Source organism: Protopterus annectens, chromosome 14.part0 (genome assembly GCF_019279795.1).
Source record: "Protopterus annectens isolate FY-2018-M chromosome 14.part0, PAN1.0, whole genome shotgun sequence".
Classification (NCBI taxonomy): Eukaryota; Metazoa; Chordata; order Ceratodontiformes; family Protopteridae; genus Protopterus; species Protopterus annectens.
In genome coordinates, this window is record NC_056748.1 from 421,871,849 (window position 1) to 421,895,933 (window position 24,085).

The window sequence follows — 24,085 nt, forward strand, 5'->3', positions numbered from 1 at the left end:
CCTGGGAGTCCTCCACAATTCTTACTGTAACCATAATCATCCCTCACACTTGATGGTTGAGATCCTTGGCCCATAAACACTGGCAGGTGTACTTTGATCAAAGTACAGACAACACGCGTAAAGCGCGTGCACTTGATAATGAATGACTGTGGTTGTGCCTTCTCTTCTTAACTGGTGCCATTTTGTGTTGCCACTCCAGTCTCATAAGTCTTCAATTAACCCACCCCAACAAGATGAGTGCAAAAAGAAAGAGCTATTCTGTCATGTACAAGAAAGGAATCATGGAGGACTCCCGGGGAAAGAATCCGACGGCTTTCTGCAAACAGAAGTTAGATCTCCGAATGGTCCAAAAATGGTGTGCAGCGTACGATAACCTCAGTCAACAGGCCGACGAGGGAAATGCTGAGAAGTGCAAGTGTGGATCAGGCTGGCAACCATTATTTCCTGAACTGGAAGACATCGTCTGTGAGTGGATTGCTAACAGGAGAGCAAAGGCTTTGGTTGTGCGCAGGGCTGATGTTCAAGCATTTGCCCTTGCAATGACACCACAGTTCGAAATATCCCCAGAAGAACTGAAAGCATCACAGCATTGGCTGGATGGCTTCCTTCAGTGATATGAACTGTCTCTAAGAAGATCAACACTGTTCAAGCTGGAAGATACTGAAGTTATTAAACGTGCACTTGCGTTCAAGTCCTTTATTGATAGCATTGACTTTTCTAAATACCAACATTCCAACATGATTGCTATGGATGAAACTGCAGTGTTTATGGACCAAGGATCTCAAACAACAATTGATCAGAGGGGTGCCTTGTCACTCTACATTCCCTCCACTGGTCACGAGAGTGCACGTGTTACCTGTATTTTGGCAATACGTCTAGATGGAAAGAAAACCCCACCTCTAATCATTAGTAAGGGCAAGAAAGATAAGAGTGAACGTGTTTCAGGCATTTACATTCTTGAAACTGAAAAGGCCTGGTGCACACAAGCAGCTATATGGAAGTGGGTCGATGTAATGCTGCCACTTGTTTTGCGAGGTGGGGAAAGAGGTCTGCTAGTCTGGAATTCAGCCAGCACTCAATGCACTAAAGAAATGAAGAAATTCCTTGCACATAGAAGAATAGATCAAATAATGATTCCTGCAGGAATGACTGCCTATCTGCAGACTCTTGATATTGCAATAAACAAGCCATTCAAGGACCATTTGCGCATGGAACTCAATGACTACACTGAAAATAGAATGGAGAGAAATCAGCATGGAAACTTTGTGAAGCCTAGCCTGCAAGAGGTCGTGACTTGGATGAAAAATTCCTGGGATAAAATCACTGACAGCTGTGTTGCCTGTGCAGTACGAGCAGTCTACTTGGACAAGCAGTGCTCATTTAAGGAGAGCTCTATTGCTAGGCATGACAGATTGGGGTCAATGGTTCTACAGCAAATGGAGTTGCAAGAAATTTAGGCCGGGGGTTGGACACTTATGACAATGTTCCAGAAGAAGATGACATGACTGTATTTGAATAACTGTGAAAGCCAAGGTGCAGATATTCTGAAGTTGAAATGTTTGTTGCACTGTTTATGTAGAATTCTTACACAACTGTTAATGCGTTACTTAGAACTGTTGTTCAATAACAGAAAAGTATGAAATAAATGTCAATTTGTGTACATGAATAAATGTCGATTTGTGTTCATTAATAAATGTCGATTTTTTGTACATAAATAAATGAATAAAGGTAGATTGTTGTACGGTACGGGTAAATAAGGCATCCCCAGATAATAAGCCCTAATGCATATTTCGGCGGGGGAAAGAGTTTAAGACCCGGTCTTATTTTCGGGGAAATATGGTATATAATCTGGGTAGCTGCTGTGAGGCCAACAGGTATATACAATGGAAGGGCAGCATTTACAGGTAGAATGGTTTGAGTGCAAATAGTACATCACAGGTTTTTGAGTGTGATTCTATGGGGCACATTTCAGAAGTCTGCAGTCTTGCACTTACATGAAGGGCTGCTGCTTTGTTCTTATGTATATCACCTTCATCTGTGTGTGATATTTTATATATCCCTTTCTCTTTTGAGAAAAGAAAAGCAGGAGAACAACCATGTTGACTATTTCTGGTGGCACAAAAGACTTTTGTCAGAGTGGGGTTAATTTGAGAATTATCTACTGACCTGTAATCTATCTATCTATATATCTTTTAGTAGTTGTAGCTAGTCTTTGCTTATGGCACCCTTCCTGTTCTGTCTTCCTCCTCCAGGTCATAATGATGATGTGTCTGCTGCTGTGCTGGGTTTAAGGGCTTGGACCGCCTCACAAGAGAGGGGTTCAACATCTCCCTGGCAGGTAGTATGCTCAGTTACCAACAGTGGCTTAGCCAGTGCTAAGGTAGGGCTTAGTAAGGGAATAGATTTAGTGTTAAGTATGTGTAATTATGCAATATGTATATGATAATGTGTATGGATGATAGGTGCAAAAGCTGGGTTAGATCAGCACATGTGAATAAGGTGGACAGAGAATTTCTGTCTGAAATTTGTGCTAGCCAGTGGATGTTTGCTGTCTTGCTCATTGTCTTTGCTTGGCTGTGATTGGCGTACATTTTGTTTTCTATGCTACTCGTTTTTCTACAGCAGTGTATAACTATGTGCTTAGTCCTGCAGTGAGTCCCCATTTGCTTATTCCATTATTACTTACACTGCAGTGTATTACCTTTGTGCTATACAGCACTTGCTGCAGCATGCAATGCACCTTTGTAGGAATCCAGGCCAAAGTGTTAGTTAATAAAAGCAAAGTGAACCCAGTTAGCCACAGTACACTTGAACTGCTATAAAATACTTTAAAAAGAAAATATACTAACTTTTCATCATTAATATTAGCAATTAATACTATCAGACAAAAACAAACAATAAAAGATAATAACTAATGAGTACACAATTACAGTTCAAAATTAGGATCAAAATAAGAATTTATTTGTATGAACTTCATGGAAGTAATGTTTACTTCGGGTACCTGTAGTGTACTTACTTTTTATAGTTAGGATTTTCATGTTTTTTGCAAAAGAGTATTCAAACAGTTTAGTGTTGATGAAGTACTTTGCAAGCTGATCAAATGTTTTTTAAACCTTCAGTGAGTCACAGAATAAGGCTCGTTATGCATCTAAACTATGCTGTTATACTCAAGCTGCCATATTATCCTCATCCCATCACACACAGAATTTTTAAAAACACCCAGTCTTGTTTGCTGCTTTGCCAGTACTACTCATTTATAAATACTCCCTGTGTTGTCTAGATGCTTGTTGTAACAAATTTGTTCTTACCTCTTTATTGAAAAAGTATTTTATCTGCTATTTATTAATGTGTGTCTTTATCAAAATAACTTTTGACAAAAAGTATGTATATATATATATATATATATATATATATATATATGTATATATATATATATATATATATATATATATATATATATATATATATATATATGGGTTACCCTCAGATTATCGAACGTTCAAATGATCGACACTGATATGGGGAAGACCATATCATCGAACATTTAAATGGTCAACAATCAGAGGGTTTAAAATTGGTGATAGATACTAGACAACTGAGGTTGTCTAGTGATCCCCGTGTATTCCGGTCACCCCCGTTACCTAAATGTATCATCTCCGAGATTGCATTATATTCTGGTAACGGGAACTGACGGAATACGGATCTCTGTACAGCACAAAACGGGAATATTTCCCATTACTGCAATGTAGTGCAGTCTCAGAGTTGGAATATGTAAGTAGGGGGGGGTGTGGGAGGCACAGCCCCCCAAATGAGGGGTGCAGGGGGGCTTGCCCCCCTGCTATAAACAGTTTACTTTTTTTGGATTAGGTTTTTTTATTTACTTTTACATTGTCGAACATTTAAATGTTCGATGATATGGTCTCGATCATATCAGTGTCGAACATTTGAATGTTCGATGATGTAAAGGTAACCCATATATATATATATATATATATATATATATATATATATATATATATATATATATATATATGGATTCACTTCAGAAGCTCGAAATACTGAAATATCGAATTTCAGTATCTTGAGCCCAGAAGGTCGAATCCGCAAAACCACTAAAACTCAAAACTGCGAAATTCTAAATCTCGCACACCGGAAATTTTGAATTTTGTGGTACTACTGCACACACACACCCCATTCTCCCCACACACACACACGTTTCCTCTCTACTACTGCACCCCCCACACCCCCCTACTTAAATATTCTCACTCCGAGGTCACACTACGTACAAACACACACAAAACACCACCACACAAGCTACATTCTCCTCGCACACACACATCACAGCAGCAAAACACACTAACACACACCACAGCCCCTACCCAAAACTCTTAACACACACAGACACACACACACACACACACACACACACACACACACACACACACACACACACACACACACACACACACACATACTTACCTGAATACATAACCACAGCAAAAGTTCAGAAGCACGAAATTCAAAACCTCGAATGCCGGAGGTTTTGAATTTCACGCTTTTGAACTTTTGCTGTTCTCAGGATTCGACTTTCTGGGCTCGAGATACTGAAATTCGATATTTCAGTATTTCGAGCTTCTGAAGTGAATCCATATATATATATATATATATATATATATATATATATATATATATATTTATATACATATATATATATATATATATATATATATATATATATATATATTGCAGACTATACTAATGAAAAAGCCAAAATGCAATGGATATGTATTGTATTTGTAAGGTGGTGGGAAATGTGACTGACAAATAGAAAGAGGGACTTTTTGCAAATTAATATGTTTTATTCAATTTTAACACCGTTAACAGTTGACATTAAACCAGATTATATAGAATTACAGCATGTACCATACTGTCCCACTCCTCACCCTGCCTGCTGCAGATCTGAATGAGAAGATGAAATTGCCCACTTGTTCTTTGTCACGACCAAAGTATAGGTCATGTGACAGTTGTACTCTTCATGGCTCACAGTCCTATGTGCAACTGTGTTGGTTTCTGGACCACAGTCTTTGCCATTGTTCATGTCCATTCATCATATTCAACATGTAAAATGTATACACCAGAAACCAGTGGCAAATTCCTGAGTAGTGGATCATTCACTAAACTTTGTGGTGTACAGGAATGTTCATATCATTGTATAAAATGGGGTAGGCTACCTTTTGTAAGTAAATTTCCTCCACTAACTTTTAAAAGGAGCATTGGGAAGGACAGCTTACACTCTAATGTCATGAACTTTGGAGTCAGTCACATAGTTTCTGCCTCAAGCATTGTCAGAAAAACTGATTGTGCCTGCTTAGATCATTAAAATTCTGTAGTAGAGCCTCCATGCTACTCAGTTTTTACTTTAGCATTATCATCTTTCCCTCCACATCATTAATTGAATTTATTCTCCATAGTAACAGTTTTTGGATATTAACATTTCAACCCCCATACTAGAATTATGCCATATGAGTTCTCTGCCACAATAAACTCCCTGAAATCTTAGCTTCCCAATGCTTTACCCATTGTGTGTGCTACCTACATTATACAGCTGTCCAGTTTCCGCTGTGGCGAGATGAAGCCTTGCATTGACCCCCCCCCCTCCGGAACCTCTTCATATTGTTTGTCATAAGCTCAAGGATCAATATTTGCATCTACCCGGACTTCCAGCCATCCCAACAGCCTACTCCAAGCATATTGCAGGACTCCACTCACCCCAACTCCAATACATCCACTGTATATGATTCCCCTGTAAATAAAATCATTTCCACTGCACATATGCTCAGCCACTCTTTGTACCTTATTATGGCTACTTCCTGGCCATCTCCCTGAAATCTCCACTCCCTGGGCAGCCCATTGGTCTGCCTAAGCTGGAGATCAACACCATGAAAAGGTCTCAAATGATCAAGACACCTCCTACACCTTCTCATTCATTTTCTGTGCCCAATATAGACCAGCCATAGCATGTTTATTTTTCATGCTGTGCCCCTCCATCTGTGCTAGTTTATTTGCATGGTCCACATCACAATGTTAATATAATGCCTGCAGTGTTCTATCCCTATCAATGATTTTCTATAATTAATACTTGTAATATTGTACAGTCCACACTACCCCTTTCCCAAATCCCATAAACCCATTTTTACTTTAGCTCACCTGTCCTAACAGTCATTAACCTATGTGACCTCATTCTCATCTTTGGTGGGTTGCCATGCATATTTCATAATTCCTTAACCCCCTTGCCAATTCTGCACACTTCAGCAAGATCACAAGTGGTAGACTACTACTACAGAGTTAAATGTAATGCCCCTCATTGTTTGGTTAACATAAAGTACATAGGTATTCTTGGCTGCTACCAAATTGTAGTGAACAAGAAGCTTACTGTCCACGGTCATATTCCATTTGTTGTACAGCTGACCTGACCCTTCGTACAACAGGATATCTGTATCTATATCTGCATATCTATCTATATCTATCTATCTATATATGTATCCACTTGAGTAAATACACATCATGAACCCATTCCCTATAACCTTAATTGTACAGCATGCCAAGGCAAATCCATATTGGAAGCCTATAGCGAATACTGCTGTGTTTGGTACCCAACATGCACTCAGTATAGTCTGTCACATACATGTACGTCCAGCACTGCACCACTTAGCGTAACATTAGATGGCTTTCCACGATCTTTCCATGAATGTACAGTGCAACCAATCCCAGTAACCAAGTACAGAATGTAAGTGAATGGGCCAGTAGACAGACTACCACACATTAGCACCAACTCAGTATCCAGAAGGGAGGAGGCTAAATCCCATGATCCTTTGAGAAACTTGCTTGCCCCTGTTCCTGGGCTAATAATTCCTCCCTTATAAACATCATGAAACCTAAGAGCTCAGTTTAAGAATGCTCATGTAGACAAGCCAGCAAACAGTATGAAGACAGTGTCAAATGGACAGACAAACAACCTTATACTGGATCCTACAACATAACTCTCCCATATCTTAGTTGCTGTGACAAACTTTACAAAAATATGTTCTCTTCTGCCACCAAATCAAAAGGAGCGCAGCAGTTTAATCTTAGTCCACTCATCGTCATTCTCCCAAATGGTGACTTATTTCAGTAATTCAGCTGCACCATCTAACAGCAGGTCAAATACTATAGCCAGTCAGTGATCCAAGTCACCAACTAGCCTCAGGCTATTCCTTGTTGTTGTAAACCGAGCACAAGATTATGGTCACCATTTCATCTACCAAATCTCGTGTCATGTGCAGATGATGCATGTGAATGACTGAGCTGCCCTGTTATGTTACAGGGTCCTCATTCACTCTGTTTACTTCCAAAGTATTTGGCTAGATTATCTATGACCAACACCATGGTTGTCTGAAGCAATGAGCTGTGTAAGTCTGCTTGTAGGAGTTACCTAGCAAGGCTATTTTAGAAGCACAAATGCGACTCATCCTCATTTGCCTTCTGGCATTTGAATTATTAACACAGAGGATACTGGTACAAATGGCACCCTGCCCTTACTCTGTGTCCTCTCTACTTGTTGGTATGTATCTCAGAAATGTGATATGCTAATCATCTAAATGCACATCTAAGTTGCATCCTGTATGTTGTTTGCAACAGTTTCAGTACTCAAAGCTTGGCAATATTTTACAGCAAAATAAATAACCCAGTGTTCAAAACATTACTGGAGAAATATTGCACTTGAATGTCCAGCTTATCAGTGTGCTCAGACTGTTAAGATCTGTCCACTTTTAATCTAGAAAAGAATAAAGGTGGAAAATGCATTGTTTTTTCTCTGAATGGTTTTATCTTTTATGTGATTTACTAACCCTGTGGGATAATCCCTTCCAATAAACATTTTAACCAATTTGATGAATTCACTATTAATCAACCTTGATGATCTAATCATCTGGCCTTTCACCAGATTCATTTTCTCCAAAATGGGTGATTGCTTTTAAAATGTAGAGAAACAATGAGTTGTTTTTTTTAAACATAGCTGAACAAAACCAGCTGTTATGGATGTCTTTGTATAAAGTGATATCTAAATAATTAACGGTGTCCTTAGACACATTATGCACAATTAAAAAAAAATCTGTCAAGTCCACATTAACATATGGCAAAGGATAACTTAGCTTGATATAAAATCTCCATCTCTCCAACTGGAGTTTCTCCTCGGATCAGGGCACAAAGCTATTTGTTTGCTGTGTTTTTTATCTTTCTGGTGCCATGTTTAGCTTCATAGAAGAACTAGCTAGCCATGGACGACTTTTTTCTGCCCGTTTCTCTCATCTTCTAATTTTTCTTCAAACATACATGATCAAAATTTGCACAATTCCTACCACAAGTTTCTGTTACACTCAAAGAATGTTAATGAACTTAAAAGAAATTGAAACCACCATTTTTTGTAACTTTATGCAAATTTACATAGGTTTTATCTGCATGAAAGTACCATCTGCATTCAAACAGACTTGATCCATATTCAGCAAATAACCATAAATTAAGTGAAGCAGATGTTAGTGGAGAGCTGTTTAATGCAAAACCCATAACCCGCTGCATACCTATCATATGATTTTTGTGGGTGAACCACTGCTGCTCTGTATATTAATGTTGGTCTGAATTTGGAGATTGGAAGGCTAGTACCAAAATTCATGCAACTTTCAAGATAAAAGAAACCTAACATTTTGAGTTAACAGATACAACTAACTGCAAAAATATGCAGTCATATAATCTGTGCTTTAGAATTTGTGAATATCAGACAGAGTAGGATCAAGCTGATTTTGATAAGATACAGAAAGAATAATACTTAAAAGTGATTATCACATACATATGTTGTTTAGGAGTCAGTAGGCTACTAGGTTACATGGTTAGAGATTCTGGAGGTACTGTTCATGAAGGCAGGTGTCATTCAGCCACTGTAACACATTGTTTTTTGTTGTGGCCACACCTAAAAGATTGTGTTCAGTTTTTCAGACATTGCAAAGAAAGAGACATAGTTGGTAAAAAGCATAAAGTAGGCAGCTTCCAAGATGGTAGAAGGGAAGGTGGGCTGAATTACAAGATGATGGGTTTAGGCACTGCGTGTATACTTTGAAGAAATGAAAAGTGGATAGGCCAATAGAGATTTGTAGTCTGGAGTGAATGGGCCATACTGCTGTCATCTAGCCTGGAGATGCCTGGTTCTTGCCTCCTTAGAATGAATGGGCTATTTGGGTGAAGATAATGGAGCCAGAGGACAGGAGCCCTGTGGAGGTGTGTGTGTGTGTTTGTGTGTGTGTGTGGGGGTTAAAAATGTTAATACATCAAAGTACAAACAATCTTCCATCTTTCCACAGCTTAGACCTCTGTAGTACAAAAATGACTTCCTAATCTCAGAACCATATCCCAAGCCACTCAATCTTCCATCTGAACTCTCATCTGAGTATGAGCAGAGTATCCCATTTCCATTCCAAGTCATCAGTCCATCACTGCATCCTATATATTCAAGCTCCAAAGAAAGTCTTAAAGAATACACCTCTCCTATTTATCTATCTATAGACCTAGAGACACTACTCCAAAATTCCCTGCGCAATCTATCCTCAACCAACAAATTACTCTGCTGACAAATAACCTCCTTGCAAACACTTGGCATAGCTTCCCACCAAGTCATTGCACTGAGATGGCTTTATTTGCCTTCAATAACTATATTTGTTTAATCATAACTAAGGTGAACATGTGAGGTCTGTCCTTTCAGTTCCCTTAAAGTGTTTCACTACAGTCTCTCACTTAACAGAACCTAGTATTACCAAACCAGATGTTGAATGATTTGAATACTGCCTGACAGAAAAAAAAACAAACAAACAAACAAAAAAAAAACAGTCCCTGTGACAGAACAAAGCACTATCCCAAGCTGAACCCATCCATTCTGGGATCCTGCAGGGGTCTGTTTTGGCTCTGTTTTTATCAACTTTGTGAAAAGTATTCCTTAAAATTCCCATTGAACACAGCTCTGCCAGTAAACAAATGATTCCAGGCTTCTTTTTTTCTGCATATTTTGTCTTTCAAGCCAACTTACATATGTTGAATTCCCTTTCTAAATATTAAGAAAGGCTATCATAGTCTAAACTTCTATTAATTGGTAATGAAACTACAACTGCGTTTTTCAGCTGTAACTTTTCTGACCTGAATTTATCAAAAGGGTTTTCTCTTAGATCAAAATCTAGCAAGGTGATTGAAGCAGTAGTTAACTTAAGCTGCATAGGCCAGCACTGATCAATGATTGAAATCTGATCAACATGCCAGAAAAGTCTTCCAAACAACAACTCAAATTTAGCTTGCATAGTATAGAGAAACACATCTTCGCAGGCTATAATCAAATCGCAGTAGCCCTTTCATGCTTACTATACGGCCTGTAACATGATAACTCAGATTTGACAGTCAGCCCAACAATCCACCAACTGAAAGAAGCATACAATAAAATTATCCTGTCAGGTTGGACAAGAAATGTCAATTTCCTTACTCTGAGAAAAGTGTAGTGGTGTAAATTGGAACATTACCTGGTCACTACTTACCTAAAATTAGTCTGAAATATATCATACACTCCAAGATAATGTCCAGCCACAGAATCAAGACAGTAGTGGTGTATGTCACTATGAGTAGCCTAGGATTCCAAGTCAACAATTAATCAAAGCTGTGAGAGCAAATATTTATTACAGGGATTCCTCTTTTCAGTGTATATGTGAAGGAATTGAACCAGTCCCACCAGTGCAATTAGGGAGATTCTGAACATAGCACAATTAAAAACAGCCATAAAAATGTACCTACATTTCAAATGGAATTTCAATTGTGTTGATGTTACCTAAATGAAATTCACAATTATTTTCCCTAGCATATAACAGTTTAAACTCTATACCAGGGGTGTCCAACCTTTTGGCTTGCCAGGTCCGCATTGAGTGAACAGAAATTGTCTTGGAGCCGCATATAAAATAAATCATATAGTTAACGCTTTTGCTGCCGCGGGCGACCAAAGTCAACCTCCTGGCTGTACTGTAGGTGCATTCGAACAATGAATAAATGTAACAAATACCTAATATTTGCCTTAAAATTCTAATTCTCTAATCTAACAGTTAACTCTAATATCTTAGGTAATATATATATATATATATATATATATATATATATATATATATATATATATATATATATTTATTTACAAATAAACATATATTCACTACAGCACTAGCATTTCTCACTGGGAAAACCACTCCAGCAGTCCAACTACGTAAAATGTCAGCATTAGCAGCCCTACAATACTATAATCCACAAAAATAAGCCAACACATTTGCAATAAAGTAAAGAATTCACATTAATGACTTAATAAAACAATTCTAAATAAGCTACAAGAGGGTCTCACCCAAACAAATGATTGGTGCCAGAAACATGGCCTCAAGCTAAATGCCAAAAATGCATCATCATCCCCTTTGGGAAGAGTGATGTCCCCACAAATTATCACATTAATAACAATGTTGTAAGCAGGCAATCAGTTGTGAGGTGCTTGGACACCCAGGTTGATAAAAACCTAACTTTTGACCACCATGTTGTCTCCATTGTACGGAAAGCTTTCTACATGGCCCACCTCATTAGTAAGGGTATCTCATCCAGGGTCAAAGTGGTCATAACATCCCTGTATTCTTCCTTTCTAAGAGCCATTACTGAGTGCAAAGCCCCTTTTGGCATGTGCCTCAGCAAAACACCCTGCCAAAAGAAAGACTACAACCATTTCTGACAAAAAAGGTCAAAGGACTAAGTTAACTTAGTTATCCAAACAAACTAAAAAGCTTCTTGCTCTCTTCTGCCTCTCACTGGCCCCTATAAATTTCATCTCTGGCTTGCTTTCCAGGCTAAGAAAGATCCTGCCTTAAGAGACTTCCTCCACCTCAGAAATACTGGTTATACTTAAAAAACTCACTACAAAGACCACAGCCTTCACTGCAACATAAACAAGCCACTTTGTATGGACAGGTTCTTGATACAAAAACTTCAACTTCTGTAAAAAAAAGTTCTTCTCATTATCAAACAATGTAGTTCAGCAACACGACAAATGAATGGATAGCCATAAATGTACTCCTTGAGTAAGTAGCATAGCCTTCATCAAACCGGATGGAAAATCCACATACTAAACTTTCCTAGCTGGATGGGTAAGATGTAATATTGGTTACTCAAGTCTACTTGCCCAAGAAGAGGGGCCTATTTAACTAAGAATTCCATTTGCAAAAATATATTCATACATATTAAATCTCTCTCTTACACATACACACACACACACACACACACACACACACACACACAAAAGGAGCCCCTACTTCTAAAATAGGCAACCTCAGTTATCACACGACACACACTCACTGAATGAAATTGCCTTGAAGTAACAATATCTGAAAAAAATCATATTAGAGATGGACTCATCCAACTAATTTCCCACCACCAAAAGGACCATCAATAAATTAGCAAACAACTGCTCAGCAAAAAGTAAATCAATAAGAAATCTATAAACTCTCTAAGATCATACTACATACTGGAGTAAACATATAACTTTCCTACAATCTAAAGCCATTTGACATTCAGACATTTTAATTTGTGCAGAAGTTATTCACAGACTGACAGTTTACTGAGCTGTAACATTAGCACTCTATGCTTATGTCCGAACCAATGAAGCATACTTGTCAATTCCAAAAGAATTAAAGTAGTTTAATAAGGTTGTTTGCAAGGTTACATGGCAGTTTATATTGGAAATAAGCAAATATATTAAAAAGGGTCTGTTTCTCGTAATTATGCTGAAAAGTCATCCAAGGTAAATACAACCTTCTGATTTAGTATGGAACCATACCTCTCAACCTTAGAGCAAGAAATCTGGTGAAAGAGAAAAATAAAAGTGGGACACGGGCCCAAAAATAGTTATGCATCACAGACACCATTGAAACAACTGTAGCTGCAAACATTATACATCACTTATAATCTTTCTATCCCATCATTGTCAGGTAAGCATTATATGGCTCATTCAATCCTGCCTTCTTTTGCAACAAAGAAAACCATGCTTTGAAATGACAAATGCATTAAAAATAATAACTAAAACACATTGCATCCACATCCTGCCATTTCCTACCTGCAAACAGCCACAGAGCTTTCACTGAAACTAGGGCTGCTTATTTCCCAGGAATGATAGCTCTCCCTAACGAAGTCTGATGGGATAAATCTACCAGGATCTGGACTACCTGAAATAAATTAAATTATGGCCTGCACACTACAAGTGCACTTTGTTTAATTAAACTATATTTCTAAGCCCACTTACTGTATTTTTTCAGTAACATCCCAATCTTTTATTTCCAGGTCACTTTACAAAACATTAGCAGTGGTAGACTTGGCATCCAACAGATCCCTACAGGACCACACTCATATTGCTAGCATTGTCCATTAAATGTAAATATCCATCCACTGCAAATGGCAAGAAGCTATATCTTAACAAATCTACTTTTGGCATGCCTAGTATCCAAGTATCAGGTTTTGAAACAAATAACATATTCTCCACAGTCCGTAAGTCTCTGTATTTAATCATCTACATTTGCAGCCTTCCCAACACACAAACACACACATACACACTAAAACCCCCAACATTTAAAAAATTACATTGTGCCCACCTGATTTGCCAGTATTGATGGCCCACCAAAGCTATACTTATTGTTGTCCAATCTGCCACTGCTTAGAACCCACCAATGACAAAACAGTACTGGGTGCTTTTTTGTTTGTCAGAAAAAAAAAACAATTCAACTTTATAGGGTTCCTATCAGCAGACCGAAGATGCATGTTTTCGAATGCGTCTTGGTTGAACTGACAAAACCGAAACTGCAAAATATCGAAGCGGTATGTAAGCGAATTCTTTCCCTGGAAAAGAATTTGCTTGGCCGCTTCGGTACTTTGCTGTTTTCGGCACTGTAGTGCGGTCTCGGAGATGGTATATATAAGTGGGGGGGGGCACTACTACTCACCTCTACCTTTGCAGTTACCCTGTCCAGGGGAACATCAGTACCCATAAGCAGCTGTGGCTCACATTCACTCTCACTGCTACAGCATAGCTCACTTCCTGAAGTAACCACCTGACAGTTCGGTTTTGTAAGCTTTCGCTTACATGGGGTCAATTAATCACTGTTTGCTTACCTAAGCATTCGGTGATCTAATATAGACCCACTTTATATGCTACAATCCCACAAAGTCAATCCACTACTGACACATTAACCTTAGGCTGCTGTCTCCTTCTTACTCCCTGGAACTGCATTACCTTGGATGACTAATTTTATTTCCTAAGAAAAAGACACAAATTGAAAGATGAAGCGAAAATCCATACAGTTGATAGGTATGATTTCATATTCAATAGAACACTCTCTCCGTCAGGAAAGCCACAATTTAATGAAAGTGTACTTTTAATGTACGATATATTTGTGAGCTAACTTATTTGTGTTCATTAGGTAGACTGATCGTCATTAGCCTCTTTGTGCATGTGTCTCTTTCTGTCTCTGTCATGCACGCACGCACACACACACACACACACGCACACACACACACACACACACACACACACACACTCTTCTTCTACTTTCACATGCACAAACATTCTGCCTTCATGTATGTACTCACTCATTCACTCCCTCTGTACTTACCTATTAACACAGGCAAGTGTTGTCCCTTTCAAAGGCAATGACAGCAAATCCATACACGAGTCCCTCTTCAGCGAGAACACACACTGATTCTTTGGCACAAAATAACGGCGGGAACACACAGATCCTTCTTTGGTGCAAAAAAATCAAAACTAGAATGGTGCTTTGGTGCATGCGCATACCGACAGAATTATAGGTCACGGGCGTGAAAAGCACAAAACAAAAACAGTGTTTTGGGGCATGCGTATATCGATGTTGCAGTTAGAGGTCGGGGGCCGCATGGAAGAGGTCTGAGGGCCGCAGGTTGGACACATCTGCTCTATACTGTACCCTTTACTTTTGAAACACCTTATCTATTGTTATGCTGATGTTACCTAAATGAAATTCACAATTATTTTCCCTAGCATATAACAGTTTAAACTATATACTGTAACCTGTACTTTTGAAACACCTTATCTAGCCACATAGTTGCTTTGAAATTTGTTTGACCTGTACTGTGACTGCCTGTTTCTATTATATATTGAAAGATACTTGTTGTTTACAGTGTAAACCTCTTCCTCTTCTCCTTATCTACTATTCCTGTTTCCTTTTACCCATTTCATTCTGTACCACTCTGTGAATTTTGTACGTATTAGAGGTTCTTGCAGTAGCATCATGTATTGCAGAAGTGGCATTTGTTTCACACTGTAAATGTCTTATTAAATTAGACTGTTTAATATCCTGTCAGCTGCTACATTTTTACTTACCTCCTAAATGGTCTCAGTGCACATCTTGTGAAGCATGTTTAATTTTTTGTTTAGAATTTTAATCACATGCATATTATACTGCTATTTATTAGCATATGCTGCACTCTACATTGTTCATTTTGTTTTCCTACCACTGCGTGCCACAAAATACGTAAACATACACATTTATGTACTATTTGTTTTACATAGTTGTAGTAATTGGAAACTATACTTATGTAACCATACCAATACGATGTCCTTCATATATACATATATGTGTATATATATATATATATATATATATATATATATATATATATAAAATAAGTGAACATTATTTTATAAATGTAACAAATGTGCAGTTTACCCACATTTTCTTTCTTTCTTTCTTTCTTTCTTTCTTTCTTTCTTTCTTATTTATTTATTTATTTTTTTACTGTTGTTGAATTGCTATTCTTTGAGCCTAGGTCATACCAGAAAGGGGTTTGCAGACCAGATCACTTGTCCACTAACCAGTTAAAAATAACTAAAATATATGAACTACTATGCACTGTGTTTGTATGTATTTTTGAATGTATGTAATATATCTCTTCTATGAAGTTAATGCCCTGGAGCTTTTCTACCCAGACCTTTGCAAAAATAGGTTATGCTTAAGAGGGGTAACCCAGAGAACAAGTACAATTTAATAAGATGGTTGTAATGAAGATAAAGATGAGAAAAAAAATCAGTGATGATTTTATCAAAGGTATGAAAGAGTATTTTTTGAAAAGCTTGATATTTGTCTGGGCTCTCTTCCATGAGAGTACTACCATGTGTGAGGTGTCCTTGATCCTCAGTCCAGTATCTTCCTTGACAATTACCCCTCAGACCTTGGGGTCACTAAAGCCTAGTCATATCTGCTAGAGTAGTAGTAGTAGGGCTTTGTATGCAGGGTAGGGAGGTGATGAGGAGAGGTAGCTGGTGTGGTACTATTGTTTCATTGAGAAGGTGGTGGCATGCTGAAGGTTTGTGCTATGTCACGTCCCCCATTACATACATTGTATGAGGGTGTGCAGCAAGTACTTGGAAGAAGTCATTGCTGCCTTTGTGGCGGCATACCTCATCTATACCCCTTATCTACTGTAATCTGGTGGTATTATGGGAGAGCACCAGCATATCTCTGACCCTCTTCTGAGAGTTCCAAGTAGGATGAGCCTTGTTATTCCTCTCTATATCCACTCTGGCTTCTCCATCCCCAGGCTGCTTGTTAAACTCGGTCATATCGGTCATAGTGAGAGCTTTGTCCTTCTTTGCATTTGAGCTAACAGGACATGCAAGACCACTGAATATGGTGTAATTTCAGGTAGAATCACTAATGGAAGTATTTTTATTACTTTCAAAGGATATTTAAAATAGACATAAGTATCAGCAATTTTACTGTCTTTTTTTTCTTTGAGAGAGTAGACTATGGCTTAGAGAAACAAATGGCACAAGAGTTGTACTTCCATCTGTGACCCCTGGACATCAGTGCCCTATGAGAAAAAGAATGAATGAATGTCTGAAAGAAATATTTGATTGATAAGAATCTGGTGCATCTCTATTCCACCACAAAACTGAAGCTCAGGCTGCTGTGTGTGTGTACTTGGAAATATGAAAGATCCACATTAGTGATCAGAAAGCAATCCGTCTTAGATGGCAGCAATGAACCTCCAATTTTAGAGAAAGTGAAAAAATGAAAAGGGCTAAATATGGAAAACTGACTGACCAACTAGTATTACAGAGCTACAGCAGGATGCTAACAGCAGCTTGGGATTATATGGGAGCATACCAGTGGTCAGTAAAGCTGTACTGACCTAATGACAGATGTTCTTACTTGAGGAATCTAATAAAAAGAAAAATCTGGGATGCTGTCCTTGTGAAAGCAGGGTACTACCTACTAGCAATTGTAAGGTATTCATAAATAATGATATTGTCACTGCTTTACACACAAGGATAGGGTCAACTAGACACACACTTGTGAAGAAGAAAAGCATAAGAAATAAAAACAATTATCAGTGTGAGAAAACATAGAGTAGTTATGGGGTTATTACATGAGCTAAGAAGAAATAGTAATAAAATATACTGGAATAAATTAATATCTGAACTGTCTTGCATTTATTAAAAAATGCAAGGCTAGTATCCACAATAATAAGTATATAACTACTTCATTTTACATTTATTTCTGCAGTAGCAGAACCATTGGTCTTTATGCATCAAAGTCTATGTAATGTTTTTGGAGAAGCTAGTACCACACTAATATTCATCAGCAGTCTGAACTTTAAACACATTGCAAGTCATTTATTTTTTTAACTTACACCACCACATCTGCATTCTTTCTAGTTAGTGATTGCCTGTTTTGCTTAAGTACATACTTTGGACCTGCGAGATAAAGTCGTCTTCTGCTTATGTTAGGAATATCTCAGCATCTTTCACAAAATGACATAAGGATGTTTTTCTTCCATGGCAGGTTGGTCTGAGTAGAACCTTTAGGTCAGGCTTATAATAAAAAGAAAACACATGTGATATTTATTTCTGCCACTTGGTATCAATATTTTCTCAAAAATTAATTGCAGTGCTGCCTTTAATGTTGACTTTGCTCTTTTTAGTGAAAAGCATCTAGTTGCTCCAGTTTTAAATCTTGACAGCATGGTTTATGTGACATTATGTGGCAGGCATTAATTATTGGCACATTTTTCAAAGACACAATACTTCTCTGAAAAGATCAGCCTAATGTTCTTATACTTGAGGATGTTTTATGCTTCTATAAAAGATTTATTGTGCTAAGAGTAGTCTAATTGTCACAGACACATGCCCCCAGATAAACTGAGTTCAGGGAGAGGTGAAGTATAAACATAACCATTTTTCTCATTCACAGTCAAGTAATCACTCGAGTGCCATTTTCTCTTCTACCAGCAGTCTCTCCTGCTTTTGTAACTACATTTTAACATACGCAAAATAGATTTGTGTCATATAATATACATGGGTGTCATTTATATGGTCATGTGCTAATGATAGAAAGATGTATTGTGTTGTGAAAGTGGTGAAAAGTAGCTGTAGTCAAGTGTGCATATGAATAAAGTCAGATTAATCCAGTGTTTTGGTTTACGAGTTAGTTTTTTTCAGTCTATGCATGTGTGATGTGTAAGTATTGGAATGGCATTCCTGTAGCAGGGTAATAGCAAAGTAAAAGCAAGCACAGGAGAACATATGTTTTCCATTTAATGAACTGTCCTGTATTGCAAGTTGTCTAGGAGTCAGCCTTGTGTGGTGTGAGGGCACTGTTTGTATTGGCATGGTTTATGCACCTTCTTTCTATTCTGTGTGCCTATGATGTTGGTATATATACATGTATATAAAATCTGGATGATGTTAAAAGAAGAATCTCCCACTTTTAGGGAGTATGAGGGAACCTGCCCCCTGCAACATATGCTTGCTTTATATTTGATTTTTATGGGATCTGCAGGGTTAGGCTTTCATGTTTGCAATTTTGCATTTTTTATGCTGCTTGTTGTTTGGAGCCTTATTTTGGGTTTGTTCAAACGGTTGTATAGGGTTTTTGATCATCTGTACTTGTGATCAGCATTTGGAAGTTTAGATAATTTTATCAGCAACTTTGTCTGTCTGTCTATCTTATCTATGTATAGATCGATCTATCTATGGAGATATAATTGCATTTTATTTGACAGGAACGCTGTTTCACAGAGATGGGAATCATTTGCTTGTTTTTGTCAGTTAACATTTCATTGATGTTATGGGTGATATGGAGATGTAGTTTAAAGAGACTTATGTAAATCGTCAGTGTTTGTATGCGTATTTATGATCTGAGTCTGCTGAATGGTGTATGTGTGCAGATAGGGTGTTCAGTATGCATGTTTGAGTAATTTTTTTTTATGAATGTATGTGTTTATATGCATTTGAGTGTGCTTTCAAGTGAGTGCTAGTAAGGTAATTTAGTACAAAATCAAAGAGCAGTGGAGTTAAGGAGGTTTTATCACCACTGTTACACAGTCTCAGAGTTGCAGGTGTGGGTGATGAAACCCCACATGGAGATACAAGGGCGCAGTCCCTTGCAAGACCACTTGTTTTAGTTTATTTTTCTTTCAACTGTATGACTGGGAAGAAGCCTAACATATAAAGCTATGTAAAACAAGTTATGAAACTCTACCCCTAGCAGGAGCCTACCTCCCCAAGGGGCACACCTCTCTACATTCCCAAAACCCCTCTAATCTCATCCCCCCCTCACTACCCTATTAATAACCTGTTTTTCAAAACACCCCATCCTACCCTCCGCCACCCTAAAGCACCTAGAACTAAGGACACTCTCAAACTACTAATTAAACTCCAAAAAATATTTGATTACTTGAAAAAATCCATCACAAAAGATGGCGACATTCACCCCAACCCAGGCCCTAATTCTGACTTAGGCCTCAACACCTTGAAAGCAGCTAGAAGCTCAGTGGGCTCCCTTCTTATCCTTCACCTCAATCTAAGAAGTATCAATAATAAGGTCCACAACTTACATGCCATGCTTGCAACCCACTCCCCAGACATTATGTGTCTATCGGAAACATGGCTCAAACCTAGCACTAAGGATGAAGAAATCATCCCACCTGGGTACAATATTCTCAGAACCAATCGTTTAACTAGAAAGGGTGGGGGAACAGCCGTCATGTTCAAGAACACCTTGAACGTCACAATGAACCCCCTCCAACCCCCAAAAATTTCTAACCTTGAACTGATTGCCCTAAAGCTATGCCTAAACAAACAAAAAAGCATTAATCTCATAGTAATTTATATACCACCAGGAAATAATGTTGAAAACCTTGAACAAATTCTTAATTGGTTAGCTACAACCTATCCCCAAGAAACCATAATACTAGGAGACGTTAATATCGATTGGTCCCTGTACTCCAATCACTCAAATCCTCTCACCATTAACTTACATGGCTTCTCTCAAAACATACTATCTACCACTAGAATTGGGAATGCTCAACAAAAGGAGAGCATCATTGACTGGATTCTTACTAACAAAGCTCCAAATAACTATATTGCAGGGACCCTTCCCAACGACCTTAGTGACCACCTTATTACCTTTATCTTAAAACACAAATGTCCGACCTCAAACTATCCCCAAACCAGGCTGGTTAGGAATAGTAAGAATTTTGTCCTAGAACATTTTCTTGCTGACCTCAAAGCATGTAACTGGTCCATCCTAAAAACTCTCCCCTTAGATGAGAGCGTGTCATATTTCAATGACACTTTCCTCAAGAAACTTGACTCTCACGCTCCTAAGAGACTGACTAGGACCAAGGAACGTATTGCACCTTGGCTAACAAAAGATACTAAATCCAAAATTAAACTCCGTGATCAGGCCTGGAATAAATGGAGAACTACCAAAACCCCCCTAGACCGGATCAAGTTTCATCAGCTTAGAAACTCAACCAAAGTAGCCGTCTTGACTGACAAAAAACAATATTTTTGTCACCTCCAAGACAAACACCAGCATAATCCCAAAAAATTCTGGGCTGGTTTTAATCATCTCCTTCATCCGGGAAAATCCACCACCCCTACCCCTGAAAAACTCATGGGTAAAGATCCAGGAGAAATAGCCAACATTTTCAATTCATTTTTTTCTGAGACCATCCAGTCTCTCGCCAATCAGCTTACCACTACTCCCTCAACCACAACCTTACCTAAAGATCCTTCTCATTCCTCCTTTAACCTACAACCCACACCTACCTCCTATATTCGAACCCTCTTGAAAAAACTCAAACCATCTACCTTAGCGGCTGACCTACTCCCAGCCAATTACATACAAATAGCATCTGACGCCATTGCCTACCCTGTTTCAATCTTGATCAACCGGTCCATTTCTGAAGCTTCTATCCCCTCAATCTGGAAAATTTCCTATATCATCCCTTTCCATAAAGGCGGATCCTCCACTGACACATCTAACTACAGACCAATAGCTATACTGTCTCCTCTAGCCAAGATCATGGAACGCTGCGTTCACAAACAACTCATTACCCATCTTTCTCGTAATAACCTCCTGTCTAACACCCAGCACGGCTTTCGCCCCCATCACAGCACAACCACTGCTCTTCTCTCCTTTGTTGATTCAATTAACCAAAACCGCAATAATAAATTTATTTCCTCTGCGCTTTTTCTCGACCTATCAAAAGCCTTCGACATGGTGAACCACCAACAATTAATACAAACACTGAAAACCTTTCATCTTAGCAAATCAACAATAAGTTGGTTTAATGACTACCTATCTTGTAGAAAGCAGGCAGTCCAGTGGCAAAACAGGCTATCAGACCTACTCCCCACTAATATCGGTGTTCCCCAAGGATCTATTCTCGGTTCCCTCCTCTTTTCCCTATTTATAAACAGTTTACACACGATCATTCCCAAAGCCACCTGCATTCAATATGCAGATGACTCCACCCTGATATGCTCGGATGTTTCTCTCGCCAAACTCCAAGTTGCAACCCAAAACTGCTTCTCCTTAGTTGAAAAATGGTTCTCAGAACTAATGCTTCTACTTAACCTGACCAAAACCAAATTACTTCTATTTTTTCCCACACCAAATACCCCTCAAGGAAAAGAACCACCTAATACTAACACCCCAACCTTCCACGTGTCCTCCAATAATGGAATCATAATCGAACCTGTCTCCCACACCAAACTTCTAGGGGTGACCATAGATAACAAGCTTAAATTTGATACACATGTCAGTCTGACCATCAAGTCTGTAAACAAAAAACTCGGGTCTATGTATAGAATAAAGACTTTCTTAACCCCGCACACCAAACTAACTATTGCTAGGACCCACCTTCTCTCCACACTCCTCTATGCCTCTCCTGTATTCTCCTTCCTCAACAAGAGGGAACTCAACAAACTATCTACAACCTATAACCACATAGCCAGATTCATAACAGGGATGCCCTATCGGACCCATCACTGCCAAAATCTAAGGACACTGGAATGGTTAGAACTCTCCAACACTCTCAAACTCAACCAACTCACTGAGGCATTTAAAATAATCAACCATCCAGAAAAAAAACCCTCACTGAACAAAATACTTGCCCCTTACTCCAACCTTACATCCCTTAGGTCGTCCAAAAGCCTACTAGTGCAGACCATTAAATCTAACAACTTGGGAGGCGAAGCACTCTATGCCAATTCCATTGGCAAATCCTGGAATGCCCTCCCAAACAACCTAAGACACATGACCTCTCTTCACCAATTCAAAAAACACCTCAAAGACCTACTAAAGTCCCAATGGCTATGCCCTTGCTCTAATCCTGACTAACAGTAAAACTCTCCTGACCCACTAAAGCCTCTACCTAACCCAAAAACCTTAAGGTTTCATATTGTAGCCATGTTAGACTAATCTAAGTTAGATCCTTCTAAGTATGTACCTCTTTTAACCATTTGTATAACCTTGTGTCTGATTTCTCTTTGAATGTAATAATATTTACTCAATCTTCTGATGTTTCTGTTTAACTACCTCTGTTCTTGTGGAGCTTTTGTCCCCGGGCCTCTACTGAAAATGTACATGTATCCAGCTAGACTAGCCCGGTCAACAAATGTAAAATAAAATAAATAAATAAATAAATAAAATATGCTACACCTAAAGAAAACCCAAAAAAGACTGTGTTAACAGCTACCAGTCTTTACAACTGAGATGACACAAACAATTGCATCACTCATCGTAGTGGCTCTGGTAACACAGAATCCTGGTCATAATGAAAGCTAAATCTGCCAATATTTTGATATACAACTTTTAATTTCAGATTCTCCTTTGCTGTCCCTTCATTACTCATCTCAGCAAAGAACGACATCATGACTTCTTTTTACGGCCAACGGCTTTCTATTAGTAATGCAGAAATAGACTTCATCTGCAAATGTTACCACAAATGAACCTTAAGTTTAGGAAATTTCTGTTTCATAATATCCAAAGTCAGAACCTGACAGTTGTCAATCCCATGTATCTCTAATATAAAAAGATACCTGCTGGCCACTAATTTGTCTATAACAGACTATTTTTTCTAGCTGAATAAGGACATTGTTTCATAAAAAGAATAGAAGATAATTGTTTTTTTTTTTTATTATTACTCTCTGTCTTCTCCAATCACAGTTTAATCCAAATATCTATTTTACCTGGACCCCAAACCTTGAATGAGAGAGTAATATATAATTATTTTTCTTCATGACCCCAGGCTATATATCAGCATCAAGCCAAAAAGGAGTATCATCTTGGCAGGCCCTTAAATAAAACCAGCCTGCTACTGCCACATCCATAACTCTGTGTGTGTGTGTATATATGCACACTAAAACCCCTAATCGTTGATTCTATGAACTGTTGCCATCTGTTTATTTAAGGTAGCTTACCATCACAATGGAAGTCTGAAATACAGTATCTTACTGATATAAAGTGAAAATGTAATCTGAGGAAGATACCTCAAAATAAACAAGTCATTTAGCAAAATACAGATTTTGGCTAGATGTATTTTACTGAGAAATGGAAGCCTTAACTTATTCCATTTCCGGATACTATTTTTCATTTTCCCAAGTATGAGTTTAATGTCTTCCTCC